Source organism: Pleurodeles waltl, chromosome 5 (genome assembly GCF_031143425.1).
Source record: "Pleurodeles waltl isolate 20211129_DDA chromosome 5, aPleWal1.hap1.20221129, whole genome shotgun sequence".
NCBI classification, from domain to species: domain Eukaryota; kingdom Metazoa; phylum Chordata; class Amphibia; order Caudata; family Salamandridae; genus Pleurodeles; species Pleurodeles waltl.
The window spans coordinates 1,051,446,033-1,051,463,773 of record NC_090444.1 but is presented as its reverse complement, the minus strand read 5'-3'; the positions used below and the strand labels follow the sequence as shown (position 1 = coordinate 1,051,463,773).

Sequence of the window (17,741 nt, the reverse complement as noted above, 5' to 3'; positions counted from 1 at the left end):
GACACATATTGACCTAGGATTGGCGGTGGTGGCTATAACAGGGAAGATGGCAGGTATTACATTTTTTGGTAAGTACTTTTGGGATTATGATACCATGGAAGGAGAAATGTGTAGGAGAATTGTTGCTGGCTGGGCGATGGAGGATGGATCCAGGTTGGATCAATGGCATCCTATTTCCATGCAAAAGCTGAGGGATATTTTGGGGGTTTTGAATTCTGCTTTTCCTGCTGGGAGGGCTGATAGAAAAGATAATTCTTCTCCTGAAAAACAACTATATCATGATTGCAGGCACACCTGCACTATGTAGACCAGGGTGGCCGAGTGGTTAAGGTGTTGGACTTAAGATCCAATGGACATGTGTCTGCGTGGGTTCGAGCCCCACTCCTGGTATATCATTTTTTTCTCTCCCGTGACACTGTTCATTTCAATTTCACGCACTTTTTAGTTGCTCCTGATTAATATTAAAATAAGAGCTACATATAAAATCTTCATATCGATTAACGTGTATTTTTCTACCCCCAAAAAAGTAAACGCCTTGTATTGTACATTTCTCTTTGAAACTTAGTAACCTTTTGTTGCAGGTTGTATTACAGTATGCTTTTTCGTTTATTATAGGTGACTTATTTGTTTATGATACCTGACTTAATGCTTTCCATTTGGTGCATAATGAATTACAAAATCTCTCTACTAGGAGTGGGGCTTGAACCCACGTGGACACATGTCCATTGGATCTTAAGTCCAACGCCTTAACCCCTCGGCCATCCTGGTACCAGTGCAGGAAAGGGCAACAACATGGCACTTATTATAGATATCAAGAGTGCTCACTGTGTGACATTGAGCTTTCTATATATATATATATTTTCATATCTATATATTTTATCAGGTTACGCAAAACACATTTCAGGAATACAAGGTAATGTCATGCCTCTCCTCTATAAAATGTGCATGTACTTAATAAAAAAAAAAATACAACCATACCTATCAAACATGTTTAAGATTATCAGCGTGTAGGACGAAAAAAGGTGCGCTTTTTTCACACCGTTTTTGTCACATGTCCTATTAAATATGTCTGCAAATTGACGTTAATATTAAGAAATATCACACTAACCCCTTTTCAAGACTCAAAACTACACTTCACACAATCTAAAACACTTTGGGACAGATTTACAAGGCCCTTGCGGCCCTTAGCGCTACATTTGCAGAATTTATTTTGCCGCAAATGTGAAGATCATAGGCCACTACCATAGCAAAATATTTACAAGGTGGCGCAAGCTAGGTTTGCGCTAACTTGGTAACATATTTTGCGCCACATCATGCATAATATATGCATGATGTGTGCAAAGGGGGCTTTCCCTTGTTAGAGAGTGGGCACGCTCGTTCCTCACCTGACAGGTTGCTTTTTGAGGAGGGTGTCTCTGGGGCTGGTGTTGTAGCCAAGAGCGAACTCTTGACTCCGCGTGGGTCGCTTCGTTTGCCGCACTGCACGGGAATGGCTGGGAGGCATAGAGTTGGCAGTAGAGGAAGCGGTGTGGTGGGGAAGGGTCAGGCATAATTTATACAAGGTGTGCGTTCGCCCATTAGGGAGCCCGAAAAAATGGCGCAAGGCAATCTAAGAGATTTCCTTGTGCCATTTGTTTTACACTTTCAACGCCTACTCAGAGGAGGCGTTAAAAGGGGGAATACCATTATTTATAATGGGCCCCTATGTACTCTGCAGGATTAGTCCCAAAATGATGGCGCTACTCTTGCAGAGTACATCAATAGCGTAAAAAATATATAACGCTAATGCCCCTACCCTGTGCCATGGTGCGCCGTATTATTATATATATAGCTCACACATGGTGGCGGTACAGGGGCGTTAAGGGGTGCAAGGAACGTGGCGGTGCACCGGCAGAGCCACTTTCCTTAAATCTGCCCCTTTGTGTTTGTCTCAGAGCAACAGGTGGTTTATAATTTTGACACAAGTGAGGTCAATTTCAATAGAGTCCAGCAATTACAGGAAGATGGGCATAGCTTTGTCAGGGGTGAGCTTAAGAAAGCACACCCTGGGGTGGCTGAAGCATTTTTGGGGTGTGACAGCTCCTTTGGGCTTCGCAGCTCAGGAGGACGAGCCATGCCAAAGGACGTCATGAAAAATAAGACAACAGCGGAGACGCCGGTAAAGGTCTGGGCATCTTTAAAATGCCGGTCATAAGAGAGGGTTGCATCCAGAGCGATCAACCCGATTACAAGGGAGTGGCCTGGTGAATCATTTGATTTATGGTACAATCACGGCTTCAAGATCCCAGCTATCAGCCAAGGTGCTGTCTCGTTGGCTTCGGGGCTCATTTTGCATGATGAATTGATGGATTACGATGACGACCAGGAGACTAAGGAGGGGGAGAATTGTGAGGGTGGGGATGAGACTTCGGGGAAGGAGATGCAGCAAAGAAATTAGGTGAGCTGTTGTAACAGAGGAAAGAGTTTTGGTGTGTTTCAGGATTTGCCCCCTTTGATGGTGCAGGGTAATCGGAAAGTCAAGACGAATAATCAGGTACCTGCAAGTGGTTTCATTCAAAAAAGGTGAGACACAGGCTGCTGTGGCTATGGGGTGTGAAGAGTTAAGCATGAAGGTAGTGTGTTTGGTGTCTGTACCAGTGGGTAATACCCTTTTGCGTTAGCATAAGGAAGTTTGGGTAGATTGAGTGGGAAAGATGATGCAAATAATGAAGCAGTTAAAGATGCAGACAATGTCCATTTGGGGGGGCTGTGAACAAAAAAGTCGGAGTCAATGATGGTAAGTCAGAGGCAAGTGGTGAGGAGGCTTCTAAGGCAGAGCCAGGTAAGGAAAAAGGTAACTCAGGTGAGGGTAGTGTAAAAAGTAAAAAGTTGCCATATATGGGGTTGTTCTTGCCTTTGGGGGCGCATCTCACCCAAGCCATGAAGGAAAACATTTGTAAAGGTGAGTTTGTTGATGTTTTTAAATTATTACATAGAGAAGTGTGGGCTAAGGAAGGGTCAAAGGAGGAGGAATGGGAATTAGCTAGGAGGCCGAAAGTTCCCACTACCCTTGAGAATTGGATGTCAGTATTCTTAATCATTGCTAGCGTTTATTGTGAGAGGCATCCGGAGCGTTGTATTTCTCTATTAAAATACATGGACGTTTTTAGGTGGGCTCAAATAGACTATGGTGGTTTTGGATGTTTTAGATATAATGAAGAACTTAGAGCCCAGATGGCATTATTTCCAGATAAAGAATGGTGAGATATTTATAATGAGCTTTGGATGCAAGGGTTGTGTACTTCCAAGAATGCCTCAGCGTTACACACAGCTAGTGGTCTTCTGGTTCCTTACAAGCCCTGTCAGGGGCATCCCAACCAATCTAGGGTGGGTAGTTTCACGAGAGCTCAGTTCCCACAGAATGGATCTTGTTGGTCCTTCAACAGAGGGTCATGCACACGACTCCAGTGCAAGTTCATGCACAATTGCTCCAATTGCAGGGGCAAACATCCATTGGTGCAATGTTTTGGAGGGATGCAATGGGGATGGAAGGCTAATGCAGGTAGAGGTGGTGATAGGGGAAGGGGTCGGATACAGCAGATGGTGGGAAAAGGGCCCTTCTCCTAATAAATTTGATATTTTGTTTTATTGGTTGCAGTTTTATCCGAGGCGTGAGGAGGCCAAGTTACTGTACTAGAGTTTTCTTGAGGGTTTCAAGCTATGTTATCAAGGTCATAGAAGACAGAGAAAAAATTTGAAATCTGCAGTTGAGAATCCGGAAGTGGTGAGAAAGAAATTGAGGACGGAATTGGAGGCTGGCAGAATGGTGGGTCCATGGGATACCTGGCCGATTCATAACTTAACAATTTCACCACTGGGTGTTGTGCCTAAAACACAACAAGGTGAGTTTAGATTGATTCATCATCTATCGTGGGCTGCAGGGGAGTCAGTTAATGTTTAATTGCACATGAAGACTCCATAGTGCATTGCACATCAGTGGAAGAGGCAATTAAGTTGGTAAGGGCTTGTGGAAGGAAGGCACAAATGGCAAAGTTAGACATTCAATCTGTCTTTTGACTATTGCCGGTACATCCTGAGGATTTTTCATTGTTGGGTCTTTAATCTGAGGATTCTATATTTGTGGATATAATGTTGCCAATGGGCTGTTCTGTTTCTTGTTCCCTGTTTGAAACTTGTAGTTGTTTTTTGCAGTGGTTTTTCCAACAGAAGACTGGGCTCGGGCATGTCACGAACTACCTAGGTGACTCTTTTCTGATGGGCTTGCAGTGGTCCAATGAATGTAAAAAAGGGTTAATTGAATTTCAGAAGTGTATGGAGGAGATGGAAGTACCTTTGGCTCCGGATAAGACTGAAGGCCCTGCTATATTGAACTCAGAGAAATCTGAGGTACGGTTTCCGGTGGATAAGTGCAAAAGTTGATTTCTCTGTTGGAGGAGGCTGTTTCCACGGATAAGCTGGAGTTACAGCAGGTGCAAGCCTTATTGGGTTCTTTGAAGTTTGCGTGCCGTGTGGTGAGAGTTGGTAGAGCTCTTTGTAGGTGCCTTGGTTTTTCAGTCAAAGGTGCTGTTTTACCTCATCCCAGAATTCGGCTTAAAGAGGTCATCAATGCTGACTTCAGAATGTTGGTTTCTTTCCAGCAAAGTAATAATGGTGTTAACATGTTGACGGTTGAGGATGAATATGGCAAGTTCAAATTTTTTCTGATGATTCGGGAGCCCATGGTTTGGTTTTCTGAGATGGTGATTGGACTGCTGAGTCATGGCCGGATTCTTGGAGAGAGGCACACCATAGCATTTCGTTTCTGGAGTTTTTTTTCCATTTGATGGTTGCTTTAGTGTTGTGTGGTAACCTTTTAGCAAACAGGCGAGTGGTTTTTAATGTGGATAGCCAAACAGTTGTTAATTTAGTCAATTCACAGAAGGCTCGAGATGAAAAAGTTTTGAAGTTGTTGCGTTTATTTTTGCTTCATTGTCTGAAATTCAATATTTTGTTTAAGGGTCAGTATGTTCCAGGTGTGAATAATGATATCACTGATGGGCTATCTCGTTCACAGTGGCAGAGATTCGGTGTACTGGTGCCGGGAGCAGATTTGCTTAAAACAGCTTTGACGGTGGACCTTTGGGAGCTGGGAATCTAAGGATGTTACAATTGATTCGTCAGTCCATTGCTCCATCTACTTTGAGGTCATATGGCAAGGCCTAGGCAGAATTTATTGAGTCTGGTGCATTGAGGAGGTATGAGGGACCTTACATGTCACGGTATAGGAGGGAGGATGGAGTCCGCTTCATTATGACACATATTGACCTAGGATTGGCGGTGGTGGCTATAACAGGGAAGATGGCAGGTATTACATTTTTTGGTAAGTACTTTTGTGATTATGATACCATGGAAGGAGAAATGTGTAGGAGAATTGTTGCTGGCTGGGCGATGGAGGATGGATCCAGGTTGGATCAATGGCATCCTATTTCCATGCAAACGCTGAGGGATATTTTGGGGGTTTCGAATTCTGCTTTTCCTGTTGGGAGGGCTGATAGTATAGATGATTCTTCTCCTGAAAAACAACTATATCATGATTGCAGGCACACCTGCACTATGCAGACCAGGGTGGCTGAGTGGTTAAGGTGTTGGACTTAAGATCCAATGGACATGTGTCTGTGTGGGTTCGAGCCCCACTCCTGGTATATCATTTTTTCTCTCCTGTGACACTGTTCATTTCAATTTCACGCATTTTTCAGTTGCTCCTGATTATTATTAAAATAAGAGCTACATATAAAATCTGCATATCGATTAACGTGTATTTTTCTACCCCCAAAAAAGTAAACGCCTTGTATTGTACATTTCTCTTTGAAACTTAGTAACCTTTTGTTGCAGGTTGTATTACAGTATGCTTTTTCGTTTATTATACGTGACTTATTTGTTTATGATACCTGACTTAATGCTTTCCATTTGGCGCATAATGAATTACAATATCTCTCTACCAGGAGTGGGGCTTGAACCCACGTGGACACATGTCCATTGGATCTTAAGTCCAACGCCTTAACCACTCGGCCATCCTGGTACCTGTGCAGGAAATGGCAACAACATGGCACTTATTATAGATATCAAGAGTGCTCACTGTGTGACATTGAGCTTTCTATATATATATATATTTTCATATCTATATATTTTATCAGGTTACGCAAAACACATTTCAGGAATACAAGGTAATGTCATGCCTCTCCTCTATAAAACGTGCATGTACTTAATAAAAAAAAAAATACAACCATACCTATCAAACATGTTTAAGATTATCAGCGTGTAGGACGAAAAAAGGTGCGCTTTTTTCACACCGTTTTTGTCACATGTCCTATTAAATATGTCTGCAAATTGACGTTAATCTTAAGAAATATCACACTAACCCCTTTTCAAGACTCAAAACTACACTTCACACAATCTAAAACACTTTGGGACAGATTTACAAGGCCCTTGCGGCCCTTAGCGCTACATTTGCAGAATTTATTTTGCCGCAAATGTGAAGATCATAGGCCACTACCATAGCAAAATATTTACAAGGTGGCGCAAGCTAGGTTTGCGCCAACTTGTTAACACTTTGCGCCACATCATGCATAATATATGCATGATGTGTGCAAAGGGGGCGTTCCCTTGCTAGAGAGTGGGCACGCTCGTTCCTCACCTGACAGGTTGCTTTTTGAGGAGGGTGTCTCTGGGGCTGGTGTTGTAGCCAAGAGCGAACTCTTGACTCCGCGTGGGTCGCTTCGTTTGCCGCACTGCACGGGAATGGCTGGGAGGCATAGAGTTGGCAGTAGAGGAAGCGGTGTGGTGGGGAAGAGTCAGGCATAATTTATACAAGGTGGGCGTTCGCCCATTAGGGAGCCCGAAAAAATGGCGCAAGGCAATCTAAGAGATTTCCTTGCGCCATTTGTTTTACACTTTCAACGCCTACTCAGAGGAGGCGTTAAAAGGGGGAATACCATTATTTATAATGGGCCCCGATGTACTCTGCAGGATTAGTCCCAAAATGATGGCGCTACTCTTGCAGAGTACATCAATAGCGTAAAAAATATAACGCTAATGCCCCTACCCTGTGCCATGGTGCGCCGTATTATTATATATATAGCTCACACATGGTGGCGGTACAGGAGCGTTAAGGGGTGCGAGGAACGTGGCGCTGCACCGGCAGAGCCACTTTCCTTAAATCTGCCCCTTTGTGTTTGTCTCGGAGCAACAGGTGGTTTATAATTTTGACACAAGTGAGGTCAATTTCAATAGAGTCCAGCAATTACAGGAAGATGGGCATAGCTTTGTCAGGGGTGAGCTTAAGAAAGCACACCCTGGGGTGGCTGAAGCATTTTTGGGGTGTGACAGCTCCTTTGGGCTTCGCAGCTCAGGAGGACGAGCCATGCCAAAGGACGTCATGAAAAATAAGACAACAGCGGAGACGCCGGTAAAGGTCTGGGCACCTTTAAAATGCCGGTCATAAGAGAGGGTTGCATCCAGAGCGATCAACCCGATTACAAGGGAGTGGCCTGGTGAATCATTTGATTTATGGTACAATCACGGCTTCAAGATCCCAGCTATCAGCCAAGGTGCTGTCTCGTTGGCTTCGGGGCTCATTTTGCATGATGAATTGATGGATTATGATGACGACCAGGAGACTAAGGAGGGGGAGAATTGTGAGGGTGGGGATGAGACTTCGGGGAAGGAGATGCAGCAAAGAAATTAGGTGAGCTGTTCTAACAGAGGAAAGAGTTTTGGTGTGTTTCAGGATTTGCCCCCTTTGATGGTGCAGCGTAATCGGAAAGTCAAGACGAATAATCAGGTACCTGCAAGTGGTTTCATTCAAAAAAGGTGAGACACAGGCTGCTGTGGCTATGGGGTGTGAAGAGTTAAGCATGAAGGTAGTGTGTTTGGTGTCTGTAACAGTGGGTAATACCCTTTTGCGTTAGCATAAGGAAGTTTGGGTAGATTGAGTGGGAAAGATGATGCAAATAATGAAGCAGTTAAAGATGCAGGCAATGTCCATTTGGGGGGGCTGTGAACAAAAAAGTCGGAGTCAATGATGGTAAGTCAGAGGCAAGTGGTGAGGAGGCTTCTAAGGCAGAGCCAGGTAAGGAAAAAGGAAACTCAGGTGAGGGTAGTGTAAAAAGTAAAAAGTTGCCATATATGGGGTTGTTCTTGCCTTTGGGGGCGCACCTCACCCAAGCCATGAAGGAAAACATTTGTAAAGGTGAGTTTGTTGATGTTTTTAAATTATTACATAGAGAAGTGTGGGCTAAGGAAGGGTCAAAGGAGGAGGAATGGGAATTAGCTAGGAGGCCGAAAGTTCCCACTACCCTTGAGAATTGGATGTCAGTATTCTTAATCATTGCTAGCGTTTATTGTGAGAGGCATCCGGAGCGTTGTATTTCTCTATTAAAATACATGGACGTTTTTAGGTGGGCTCAAATAGACTATGGTGGTTTTGGATGTTTTAGATATAATGAAGAACTTAGAGCCCAGATGGCATTATTTCCAGATAAAGAATGGTGAGATATTTATAATGAGCTTTGGATGCAGGGGTTGTGTACTTCCAAGAATGCCTCAGCGTTACACACAGCTAGTGGTCTTCTGGTTCCTTACAAGCCCTGTCAGGGGCATCCCAACCAATCTAGGGTGGGTAGTTTCACGAGAGCTCAGTTCCCACAGAATGGATCTTGTTGGTCCTTCAACAGAGGGTCATGCACACGACTCCAGTGCAAGTTCATGCACAATTGCTCCAATTGCAGGGGCAAACATCCATTGGTGCAATGTTTTGGAGGGATGCAATGGGGATGGAAGGCTAATGCAGGTAGAGGTGGTGATAGGGGAAGGGGTCGGATACAGCAGATGGTGGGAAAAGGGCCCTTCTCCTAATAAATTTGATATTTTGTTTTATTGGTTGCAGTTTTATCCGAGGCGTGAGGAGGCCAAGTTACTGTACTAGAGTTTTCTTGAGGGTTTCAAGCTATGTTATCAAGGTCATAGAAGACAGAGAAAAAATTTGAAATCTGCAGTTGAGAATCCGGAAGTGGTGAGAAAGAAATTGAGGACGGAATTGGAGGCTGGCAGAATGGTGGGTCCATGGGATACCTGGCCGATTCATAACTTAACAATTTCACCACTGGGTGTTGTGCCTAAAACACAACAAGGTGAGTTTAGATTGATTCATCATCTATCGTGGGCTGCAGGGGAGTCAGTTAATGTTTAATTGCACATGAAGACTCCATAGTGCATTGCACATCAGTGGAAGAGGCAATTAAGTTGGTAAGGGCTTGTGGAAGGAAGGCACAAATGGCAAAGTTAGACATTCAATCTGTCTTTTGACTATTGCCGGTACATCCTGAGGATTTTTCATTGTTGGGTCTTTAATCTGAGGATTCTATATTTGTGGATATAATGTTGCCAATGGGCTGTTCTGTTTCTTGTTCCCTGTTTGAAACTTGTAGTTGTTTTTTGCAGTGGTTTTTCCAACAGAAGACTGGGCTCGGGCATGTCACGAACTACCTAGGTGACTCTTTTCTGATGGGCTTGCAGTGGTCCAATGAATGTAAAAAAGGGTTAATTGAATTTCAGAAGTGTATGGAGGAGATGGAAGTACCTTTGGCTCCGGATAAGACTGAAGGCCCTGCTATATTGAACTCAGAGAAATCTGAGGTACGGTTTCCGGTGGATAAGTTCAAAAGTTGATTTCTCTGTTGGAGGAGGCTGTTTCCACGGATAAGCTGGAGTTACAGCAGGTGCAAGCCTTATTGGGTTCTTTGAAGTTTGCGTGCCGTGTGGTGAGAGTTGGTAGAGCTCTTTGTAGGTGCCTTGGTTTTTCAGTCAAAGGTGCTGTTTTACCTCATCCCAGAATTCGGCTTAAAGAAGTCATCAATGCTGACTTCAGAATGTTGGTTTCTTTCCAGCAAAGTAATAATGGTATTAACATGTTGACGGTTGAGGATGAATGGTTATGGCAAGTTCAAATTTTTTCTGATGATTCGGGAGCCCATGGTTTGGTTTTCTGAGATGGTGATTGGACTGCTGAGTCATGGCCGGATTCTTGGAGAGAGGTACACCATAGCATTTCGTTTCTGGAGTTTTTTTCCATTTGATGGTTGCTTTAGTGTTGTGTGGTAACCTTTTAGCAAACAGGCGAGTGGTTTTTAATGTGGATAGCCAAACAGTTGTTAATTTAGTCAATTCACAGAAGGCTCGAGATGAAAAAGTTTTGAAGTTGTTGCCTTTATTTTTGCTTCATTGTCTGAAATTCAATATTTTGTTTAAGGGTCAGTATGTTCCAGGTGTGAATAATGATATCACTGATGGGCTATCTCGTTCACAGTGGCAGAGATTCGGTGTACTGGTGCCGGGAGCAGATTTGCTTAAAACGGCTTTGACGGTGGACCTTTGGGAGCTGGGAATCTAAGGATGTTACAATTGATTCGTCAGTCCATTGCTCCATCTACTTTGAGGTCATATGGCAAGGCCTAGGCAGAATTTATTGAGTCTGGTGCATTGAGGAGGTATGAGGGTCCTTACATGTCACGGTATAGGAGGGAGGATGGAGTCTGCTTCATTATGACACATATTGACCTAGGATTGGCGGTGGTGGCTATAACAGGGAAGATGGCAGGTATTACATTTTTTGGTAAGTACTTTTGGGATTATGATACCATGGAAGGAGAAATGTGTAGGAGAATTGTTGCTGGCTGGGCGATGGAGGATGGATCCAGGTTGGATCAATGGCATCCTATTTCCATGCAAAAGCTGAGGGATATTTTGGGGGTTTTGAATTCTGCTTTTCCTGTTGGGAGGGCTGATAGTATAGATGATTCTTCTCCTGAAAAACAACTATATCATGATTGCAGGCACACCTGCACTATGTAGACCAGGGTGGCCGAGTGGTTAAGGTGTTGGACTTATGATCCAATGGACATGTGTCTGCGTGGGTTCGAGCCCCACTCCTGGTATTTCATTTTTTCTCTCCGTGACTCTGTTCATTTCAATTTCACGCACTTTTCAGTTGCTCCTGATTAATATTAAAATAAGAGCTACATATAAAATCTTCATATCGATTAACGTGTATTTTTCTACCCCCAAAAAAGTAAACGCCTTGTATTGTACATTTCTCTTTGAAACTTGGTAACCTTTTGTTGCAGGTTGTATTACAGTATGCTTTTTCGTTTATTATAGGTGACTTATTTGTTTATGATACCTGACTTAATGCTTTCCATTTGGTGCATAATGAATTACAAAATCTCTCTACCAGGAGTGGGGCGTGAACCCACGTGGACACATGTCCATTGGATCTTAAGTCCAACGCCTTAACCACTCAGCCATCCTGGTACCTGTGCAGGAAAGGGCAACAACATGGTACTTATTATAGATATCAAGAGTGCTCACTGTGTGACATTGAGCTTTCTATATATATATATATTTTCATATCTATATATTTTATCAGGTTACGCAAAACACATTTCAGGAATACAAGGTAATGTCATGCCTCTCCTCTATAAAACGTGCATGTACTTAATAAAAAAAAACAATACAACCATACCTATCAAACATGTTTAAGATTATCAGCGTGTAGGACGAAAAAAGGTGCGCTTTTTTCACACCGTTTTTGTCACATGTCCTATTAAATATGTCTGCAAATTGACGTTAATCTTAAGAAATATCACACTAACCCCTTTTCAAGACTCAAAACTACACTTCACATAATCTAAAACACTTTGGGACAGATTTACAAGGCCCTTGCGGCCTTTAGCGCTACATTTGCAGAATTTATTTTGCCGCAAATGTGAAGATCATAGGCCACTACCATAGCAAAATATTTACAAGGTGGCGCAAGCTAGGTTTGCGCCAACTTGTTAACACTTTGCGCCACATCATGCATAATATATGCATGATGTGTGCAAAGGGGGCGTTCCCTTGTTAGAGAGTGGGCACGCTCGTTCCTCACCTGACAGGTTGCTTTTTGAGGAGGGTGTCTCTGGGGATGGTGTTGTAGCCAAGAGCGAACTCTTGACTCCGCGTGGGTCGCTTCGTTTGCCGCACTGCACGGGAATGGCTGGGAGGCATAGAGTTGGCAGTAGAGGAAGCGGTGTGGTGGGGAAGGGTCAGGCATAATTTATACAAGGTGGGCGTTCGCCCATTAGGGAGCCCGAAAAAATGGCGCACGGCAATCTAAGAGATTTCCTTGCGCCATTTGTTTTACACTTTCAACGCCTACTCAGAGGAGGCGTTAAAAGGGGGAATACCATTATTTATAATGGGCCCCTATGTACTCTGCAGGATTAGTCCCAAAATGATGGCGCTACTCTTGCAGAGTACATCAATAGCGTAAAAAATATAACGCTAATGCCCCTACCCTGTGCCATGGTGCGCCGTATTATTATATATATAGCTCACACATGGTGGCGGTACAGGGGCGTTAAGGGGTGCAAGGAACGTGGCGCTGCACCGGCAGAGCCACTTTCCTTAAATCTGCCCCTTTGTGTTTGTCTCGGAGCAACAGGTGGTTTATAATTTTGACACAAGTGAGGTCAATTTCAATAGAGTCCAGCAATTACAGGAAGATGGGCATAGTTTTGTCAGGGGTGAGCTTAAGAAAGCACACCCTGGGGTGGCTGAAGCATTTTTGGGGTGTGACAGCTCCTTTGGGCTTCGCAGCTCAGGAGGACGAGCCATGCCAAAGGACGTCATGAAAAATAAGACAACAGCGGAGACGCCGGTAAAGGTCTGGGCACCTTTAAAATGCCGGTCATAAGAGAGGGTTGCATCCAGAGCGATCAACCCGATTACAAGGGAGTGGCCTGGTGAATCATTTGATTTATGGTACAATCACGGCTTCAAGATCCCAGCTATCAGCCAAGGTGCTGTCTCGTTGGCTTCGGGGCTCAATTTGCATGATGAATTGATGGATTACGATGACGACCAGGAGACTAAGGAGGGGGAGAATTGTGAGGGTGGGGATGAGACTTCGGGGAAGGAGATGCAGCAAAGAAATTAGGTGAGCTGTTCTAACAGAGGAAAGAGTTTTGGTGTGTTTCAGGATTTGCCCCCTTTGATGGTGCAGCGTAATCGGAAAGTCAAGACGAATAATCAGGTACCTGCAAGTGGTTTCATTCAAAAAAGGTGAGACACAGGCTGCTGTGGCTATGGGGTGTGAAGAGTTAAGCATGAAGGTAGTGTGTTTGGTGTCTGTAACAGTGGGTAATACCCTTTTGCGTTAGCATAAGGAAGTTTGGGTAGATTGAGTGGGAAAGATGATGCAAATAATGAAGCAGTTAAAGATGCAGACAATGTCCATTTGGGGGGGCTGTGAACAAAAAAGTCGGAGTCAATGATGGTAAGTCAGAGGCAAGTGGTGAGGAGGCTTCTAAGGCAGAGCCAGGTAAGGAAAAAGGAAACTCAGGTGAGGGTAGTGTAAAAAGTAAAAAGTTGCCATATATGGGGTTGTTCTTGCCTTTGGGGGCGCATCTCACCCAAGCCATGAAGGAAAACATTTGTAAAGGTGAGTTTGTTGATGTTTTTAAATTATTACATAGAGAAGTGTGGGCTAAGGAAGGGTCAAAGGAGGAGGAATGGGAATTAGCTAGGAGGCCGAAAGTTCCCACTACCCTTGAGAATTGGATGTCAGTATTCTTAATCATTGCTAGCGTTTATTGTGAGAGGCATCCGGAGCGTTGTATTTCTCTATTAAAATACATGGACGTTTTTAGGTGGGCTCGAATAGACTATGGTGGTTTTGGATGTTTTAGATATAATGAAGAACTTAGAGCCCAGATGGCATTATTTCCAGATAAAGAATGGTGAGATATTTATAATGAGCTTTGGATGCAAGGGTTGTGTACTTCCAAGAATGCCTCAGCGTTACACACAGCTAGTGGTCTTCTGGTTCCTTACAAGCCCTGTCAGGGGCATCCCAACCAATCTAGGGTGGGTAGTTTCACGAGAGCTCAGTTCCCACAGAATGGATCTTGTTGGTCCTTCAACAGAGGGTCATGCACACGACTCCAGTGCAAGTTCATGCACAATTGCTCCAATTGCAGGGGCAAACATCCATTGGTGCAATGTTTTGGAGGGATGCAATGGGGATGGAAGGCTAATGCAGGTAGAGGTGGTGATAGGGGAAGGGGTCGGATACAGCAGATGGTGGGAAAAGGGCCCTTCTCCTAATAAATTTGATATTTTGTTTTATTGGTTGCAGTTTTATCCGAGGCGTGAGGAGGCCACATTACGGTACTAGAGTTTTCTTGAGGTTTTCAAGCTATGTTATCAAGGTCATAGAAGACAGAGAAAAAATTTGAAATCTGCAGTTGAGAATCCGGAAGTGGTGAGAAAGAAATTGAGGACGGAATTGGAGGCTGGCAGAATGGTGGGTCCATGGGATACCTGGCCTATTCATAACTTAACAATTTCACCACTGGGTGTTGTGCCTAAAACACAACAAGGTGAGTTTAGATTGATTCATCATCTATCGTGGGCTGCAGGGGAGTCAGTTAATGATTTAATTGCACATGAAGACTCCATAGTGCATTGCACATCAGTGGAAGAGGCAATTAAGTTGGTAAGGGCTTGTGGAAGGAAGGCACAAATGGCAAAGTTAGACATTCAATCTGTCTTTTGACTATTGCCGGTACATCCTGAGGATTTTTCATTGTTGGGTCTTTAATCTGAGGATTCTATATTTGTGGATATAATGTTGCCAATGGGCTGTTCTGTTTCTTGTTCCCTGTTTGAAACTTGTAGTTGTTTTTTGCAGTGGTTTTTCCAACAGAAGACTGGGCTCGGGCATGTCACGAACTACCTAGGTGACTCTTTTCTGATGGGCTTGCAGTGGTCCAATGAATGTAAAAAAGGGTTAATTGAATTTCAGAAGTGTATGGAGGAGATGGAAGTACCTTTGGCTCCGGATAAGACTGAAGGCCCTGCTATATTGAACTCAGAGAAATCTGAGGTACGGTTTCCGGTGGATAAGTTCAAAAGTTGATTTCTCTGTTGGAGGAGGCTGTTTCCACGGATAAGCTGGAGTTACAGCAGGTGCAAGCCTTATTGGGTTCTTTGAAGTTTGCGTGCCGTGTGGTGAGAGTTGGTAGAGCTCTTTGTAGGTGCCTTGGTTTTTCAGTCAAAGGTGCTGTTTTACCTCATCCCAGAATTCGGCTTAAAGAAGTCATCAATGCTGACTTCAGAATGTTGGTTTCTTTCCAGCAAAGTAATAATGGTGTTAACATGTTGAGGATGAATGGTTATGGCAAGTTCAAATTTTTTCTGATGATTCGGGAGCCCATGGTTTGGTTTTCTAAGATGGTGATTGGACTGCTGAGTCATGGCCGGATTCTTGGAGAGAGGCACACCATAGCATTTCGTTTCTGGAGTTTTTTTCCATTTGATGGTTGCTTTAGTGTTGTGTGGTAACCTTTTAGCAAACAGGCGAGTGGTTTTTAATGTGGATAGCCAAACAGTTGTTAATTTAGTCAATTCACAGAAGGCTCGAGATGAAAAAGTTTTGAAGTTGTTGCCTTTATTTTTGCTTCATTGTCTGAAATTCAATATTTTGTTTAAGGGTCAGTATGTTCCAGGTGTGAATAATGATATCACTGATGGGCTATCTCGTTCACAGTGGCAGAGATTCGGTGTACTGGTGCCGGGAGCAGATTTGCTTAAAACGGCTTTGACGGTGGACCTTTGGGAGCTGGGAATCTAAGGATGTTACAATTGATTCGTCAGTCCATTGCTCCATCTACTTTGAGGTCATATGGCAAGGCCTAGGCAGAATTTATTGAGTCTGGTGCATTGAGGAGGTATGAGGGACCTTACATGTCACGGTATAGGAGGGAGGATGGAGTCTGCTTCATTATGACACATATTGACCTAGGATTGGCGGTGGTGGCTATAACAGGGAAGATGGCAGGTATTACATTTTTCGGTAAGTACTTTTGGGATTATGATACCATGGAAGGAGAAATGTGTAGGAGAATTGTTGCTGGCTGGGCGATGGAGGATGGATCCAGGTTGGATCAATGGCATCCTATTTCCATGCAAAAGCTGAGGGATATTTTGGGGGTTTTGAATTCTGCTTTTCCTGTTGGGAGGGCTGATAGTATAGATGATTCTTCTCCTGAAAAACAACTATATCATGATTGCAGGCACACCTGCACTATGTAGACCAGGGTGGCCGAGTGGTTAAGGTGTTGGACTTAAGATCCAATGGACATGTGTCTGCGTGGGTTCGAGCCCCACTCCTGGTATATCATTTTTTCTCTCCCGTGACACTGTTCATTTCAATTTCACGCACTTTTCAGTTGCTCCTGATTAATATTAAAATAAGAGCTATATATCAAATCTTCATATCGATTAACGTGTATTTTTCTACCCCCAAAAAAGTAAACGCCTTGTATTGTACATTTCTCTTTGAAACTTAGTAACCTTTTGTTGCAGGTTGTATTACAGTATGCTTTTTCGTTTATTATAGGTGACTTATTTGTTTATGATACCTGACTTAATGCTTTCCATTTGGTGCATAAGGAATTACAAAATCTCTCTACCAGGAGTGGGGCTTGAACCCACGTGGACACATGTCCATTGGATCTTAAGTCCAACGCCTTAACCACTCGGCCATCCTGGTACCTGTGCAGGAAAGGGCAACAACATGGCACTTATTATAGATATCAAGAGTGCTCACTGTGTGACATTGAGCTTTCTATATATATATATATTTTCATATCTATATATTTTATCAGGTTACGCAAAACACATTTCAGGAATACAAGGTAATGTCATGCCTCTCCTCTATAAAACGTGCATGTACTTAATAAAAAAAAAAATACAACCATACCTATCAAACATGTTTAAGATTATCAGCGTGTAGGACGAAAAAAGGTGCGCTTTTTTCACACCGTTTTTGTCACATGTCCTATTAAATATGTCTGCAAATTGACGATAATCTTAAGAAATATCACACTAACCCCTTTTCAAGACTCAAAACTACACTTCACACAATCTAAAACACTTTGGGACAGATTTACAAGGCCCTTGCGGCCCTTAGAGCTACATTTGCAGAATTTATTTTGCCGCAAATGTGAAGATCATAGGCCACTACCATAGCAAAATATTTACAAGGTGGCGCAAGCTAGGTTTGCGCCAACTTGTTAACACTTTGCGCCACATCATGCATAATATATGCATGATGTGTGCAAAGGGGGCGTTCCCTTGTTAGAGAGTGGGCACGCTCGTTCATCACCTGACAGGTTGCTTTTTGAGAAGGGTGTCTCTGGGGCTGGTGTTGTAGCCAAGAGCGAACTCTTGACTCCGCGTGGGTCGCTTCGTTTGCCGCACTGCACGGGAATGGCTGGGAGGCATAGAGTTGGCAGTAGAGGAAGCGGTGTGGTGGGGTAGGGTCAGGCATAATTTATACAAGGTGGGCGTTCGCCCATTAGGGAGCCCGAAAAAATGGCGCAAGGCAATCTAAGAGATTTCCTTGCGCCATTTGTTTTACACTTTTAACGCCTACTCAGAGGAGGCGTTAAAAGGGGGAATACCATTATTTATAATGGGCCCCTATGTACTCTGCAGGATTAGTCCCAAAATGATGGCGCTAATCTTGCAGAGTACATCAATAGCGTAAAAAATATAACGCTAATGCCCCTACCCTGTGCCATGGTGCGCCGTATTATTATATATATAGCTCACACATGGTGGCGGTACAGGGGCGTTAAGGGGTGCAAGGAACGTGGCGC

General features: G+C 43.6%; 8 non-coding genes across 8 annotated transcripts; 4 read left to right on the top strand and 4 right to left on the bottom strand.

The window, feature by feature from the left end:
- The first annotated feature begins 307 nt into the window (after window positions 1-307).
- On the top strand, window positions 308-390 carry TRNAL-UAA (transfer RNA leucine (anticodon UAA)). Its single transcript has one exon. It is a non-coding gene; the product is annotated as a tRNA-Leu (tRNA).
- Window positions 391-685: 295 nt separating this feature from the next.
- On the bottom strand, window positions 686-768 carry TRNAL-UAA (transfer RNA leucine (anticodon UAA)). Its single transcript has one exon. It is a non-coding gene; the product is annotated as a tRNA-Leu (tRNA).
- A 4,830-nt stretch (window positions 769-5,598) lies between these two features.
- On the top strand, window positions 5,599-5,681 carry TRNAL-UAA (transfer RNA leucine (anticodon UAA)). The gene has a single exon. It is a non-coding gene; the product is annotated as a tRNA-Leu (tRNA).
- A 294-nt stretch (window positions 5,682-5,975) lies between these two features.
- On the bottom strand, window positions 5,976-6,058 carry TRNAL-UAA (transfer RNA leucine (anticodon UAA)). Its single transcript has one exon. It is a non-coding gene; the product is annotated as a tRNA-Leu (tRNA).
- A 4,829-nt stretch (window positions 6,059-10,887) lies between these two features.
- On the top strand, window positions 10,888-10,970 carry TRNAI-UAU (transfer RNA isoleucine (anticodon UAU)). The gene has a single exon. It is a non-coding gene; the product is annotated as a tRNA-Ile (tRNA).
- Window positions 10,971-11,263: 293 nt separating this feature from the next.
- TRNAL-UAA (transfer RNA leucine (anticodon UAA)) lies at window positions 11,264-11,346 on the bottom strand. The gene has a single exon. It is a non-coding gene; the product is annotated as a tRNA-Leu (tRNA).
- A 4,824-nt stretch (window positions 11,347-16,170) lies between these two features.
- On the top strand, window positions 16,171-16,253 carry TRNAL-UAA (transfer RNA leucine (anticodon UAA)). Its single transcript has one exon. It is a non-coding gene; the product is annotated as a tRNA-Leu (tRNA).
- A 294-nt stretch (window positions 16,254-16,547) lies between these two features.
- On the bottom strand, window positions 16,548-16,630 carry TRNAL-UAA (transfer RNA leucine (anticodon UAA)). The gene has a single exon. It is a non-coding gene; the product is annotated as a tRNA-Leu (tRNA).
- Between the last annotated feature and the right edge of the window lie 1,111 nt (window positions 16,631-17,741).